Genomic DNA, 3,471 nt, shown 5'->3' with positions numbered 1-3,471 from the left:
GTAGAGACAGGGATTTATGATTCTGGCCAGGCTGGTCTCGAACTCCTGACCTCGTGATCCGCCCACCTCAGCCTCCCAATATCGCCTTTTCAAAAAACGTTATACACCTTTGTATTCATCCTTAAAGTTAATTTTGTTTTGTCTGTTATGCTTATTAATGGTAATATATGTTTTTATTTGATATCTTGTTTCAGTCAAGAGGTTTGTGAAAATTGTCTTAGATAATTTATTAGAGATGCCATTTATTTTTATTGCTCTATGGTAATTCATTGTATGAATAAGAAATAATTATTTATTTTGTAATTGATAGACATGGGATTTTCTTCTAGTTTAAGTCTATTATGATAAAATCCAGTGGGATTTCTGTGTGACAAGTTATGTACATCTTCCAGATTAGTATACAATTATATCCTAATTACCAAAATGATTGTACCAACTTATTCTCTTATCCACACTTCACAATGAAATTTTTTGTTTCATTTTGCCACTCTCATGGTTGTTTTAATTTGTTTTGCTTTTATGCTTACAAGGTTGAACACACCTTTTCATAGAATTATAGAATACATAATCCACTTTTTTACTCATTTAAAAATACTATGCTATGTATTTCTCTTACTCATTTATAGCAATTCTAAACATATTTGGAATGCAGATTGTTTCCAAGCAAAGTAAAGAGTAAAGCGTGTTCTGGGGAAAATAGAAACAAATATAGGCTGGGTGCAGTGGCTCACGCCTGTGATCCCAGCACTTTGGGAGGCCGAGGCAGGTGGATCTCCTGAGGTCAGGAGTTCGAGACAGTCTGGTCAACATGGTGAAACCCTGTCTGTACTAAAAGTATAAAAATTAGCCTGGGGTGGTGGCGCATGCCTGTAATCCTGGCTACTCGGGAGACTGAGGCAGGCAAATCGCTTCAACCCTGGAGGCGGAGGTTGCACTGACCCGAGATTGCGCCATTGCACTGCGGCCTGGGCGACAAGAGTGAAATTCCGCCTCAAAAATAAATAAATAAATAAATACATACATACATACATACATACATACATAAAAATGCAAGGAGCTAAGGGGCAAGGGAATGGGTACCGGAAAGATAGCAATTCTCTGTAAGATGATCACCATGGCAATGACAAAGTATTTAGTAAAAACCTCATCATAATATATACACGCGCGTATGTGTGTGCATGCAGGTATAATGCCAGGTTCATAGGGAACAACAGGTAGCAATGTAGGAACAGCAGGCAACAGGTTACATTCTATTTCATTCTGATTGCCCATGTCCACATTCATATCTGAGTTATTTCTTCTTGAAATATCTTGTTTGATGTAGTAATACCTTGCTGTTTACTGTACTTAATGAAATATCGCTAAAGTAGATGAACTCAGAGACAAATGTACAAATGAATAATCAGAAATGAAATAAAATATTGTCAAAAAGCTCAGAGACCTAAAAAATTTTCAACCACAATATAATATGAAATATTATTAAGATGTACTTTGATAACAAGGGAGGATCAAAGTCAACCTTTCTATAAGGATCAAATGAAGGGTATTAACAATCTTTCTATTGTTAATACTTTTGAATGAATTATGGTAGAGCTCAACAGATTTTTTCAATTGGAATAAAAATGATTCAGGAAATGATACTAAAGGTGCACCTTGACCTCAATGTCTGATAGTCTCATGGTTTCTGCAAGGAAGTTGAGAAAGAAAAAGAAGTTTTGGAGCACAAATAGCAGAGGAATGTTGCAAGACATTTGTTTTTAAACAAACAAACAAAAAAACAAAAACTGAAATGAATGTTTATTGGCACATAAACCTAAGTAGAACAGAATAAAAAACCTACCATGTATATAGAGAGGAAAGCTACCATTATAACCAGAACTCTGGATATAAATATCTCCATTTCTATAACATTGTTTGAGTTAACGGTCTACAAATAGGAGGTAAACAACAAACGCCTCAGCTCTTAAGGAGGGCACATTGTTCACTTCAGATATAACAAAGAAATTAGAGGAAAAAGAAGATCCTTCCCTTCCCTCCTCTCCTTTTCTCCCCACTCTTCCCCTTGCCTCCCCTCCCCTCTCCTCTTCTCCCTTCTCATCCCCTCCCCTCCCCTCCCTTCTCCTCCTCTTCCCTTATATAGAAATAAAGACCATAGAGAACAGTAGATTTAGGAATTTATCCCAGAGAGAAGATCTGGACCTCTAACAAAGAGTATGACCCAAACACCATCATAAAATAGGTCACCTTTAATTCTGACTAGAGTTATAGAATTGCTATTAACCATAAACTCTTTTATTCTCTCATTAATCTTCTTTTTGAAAGAGAGTATTTCAGTTTCATTGTCCGGATTCCTCCAATTCTACTCGGTGTATGTGGGGATAATTTCTTTCCCCATTCACTTCCATGTCTTTGGCTCTAGGATTGGGACACTATCACTGGATAAAACATTTACAGTATATTTTGCCTGGATGAGGAATCGTAACCAGAATATCTGGTGAACAGAAAGACCAACTGTGATAAGGATCCAAGTTGTTCAACCAATCTTTCCAGTTTTATTCTTTGCAGAAACATGGTAGGTATTTTTGAAGTTTTCTTTATTAAAGACGTTTTTTGATGTGTTCTGTCTCCATATGATTTGCTTTGGCTGATGTGGTATAATCGGGAGTGATATGGCTCACTTTGGACCCAAATCTTTAAAAGCCAGTTAATAATTCACCACTTGCACTTCCCACAGTTCTGGTGATCACAGATGCTCATGTCAACAAGCCTCCATTATCTCACATCCCTGAGTAACTCCTTGGGCAGATTGATCTAATAATCTACATAGGACATGTGCTTGAAATGCAAACTTTCCATTTGTCAAACAATCAAAATTTTGAAGTTGTTTTATACTGCAGAATTACTGACCCCACTGTGACTGTCAGAATAACAACATGTGTTTTCATTTGTTTCTGTAATAACTGTGCTACCCTATCTGATATCTTCTGAATAAAAGGATATCTAAACACCTGGACTCTGTTACCATCATTCCTTCCAAATGTCATGTTATTGCTTCTGTATTTTAAATCCCTCCATTTTAAATATACTGTTTTTAATAGTCAAGGCTTATTAACCATTACCCATCTGTCCCACTCTTATTTTTATTCTCTAATCTACCTCAGAACTTTTATTGGAAATTTCTTTCCACCTGCCCAAATATTGAATACTAAGTTTTGATTTGTAGGTGGTAGGTATGGCGTAGACTGGACCATCTTTATATAAAGTGAAATTAAGCCTGGATTAAGTTTTGTGATATATTCAGGTTGCTTCTATGGAGCATCAAAAATAATTATTTGATTCTATCACTAAAGAAAAGAAAATATGTGTCCAAACATTTTGTCTTACCTCGTACAAACCAACAATTTATTAGTTTATTTATTCTTTCTAAAAGTTGGTTTACAGAAAGATAAATACAGTTTCAGGAAAATATTT

Source organism: Mandrillus leucophaeus, unplaced genomic scaffold (genome assembly GCF_000951045.1).
Source record: "Mandrillus leucophaeus isolate KB7577 unplaced genomic scaffold, Mleu.le_1.0 Scaffold31, whole genome shotgun sequence".
NCBI lineage: Eukaryota > Metazoa > Chordata > Mammalia > Primates > Cercopithecidae > Mandrillus > Mandrillus leucophaeus.
The sequence above is the reverse complement of the archived record's forward strand: the minus strand, read 5'-3'. Positions refer to the sequence as shown.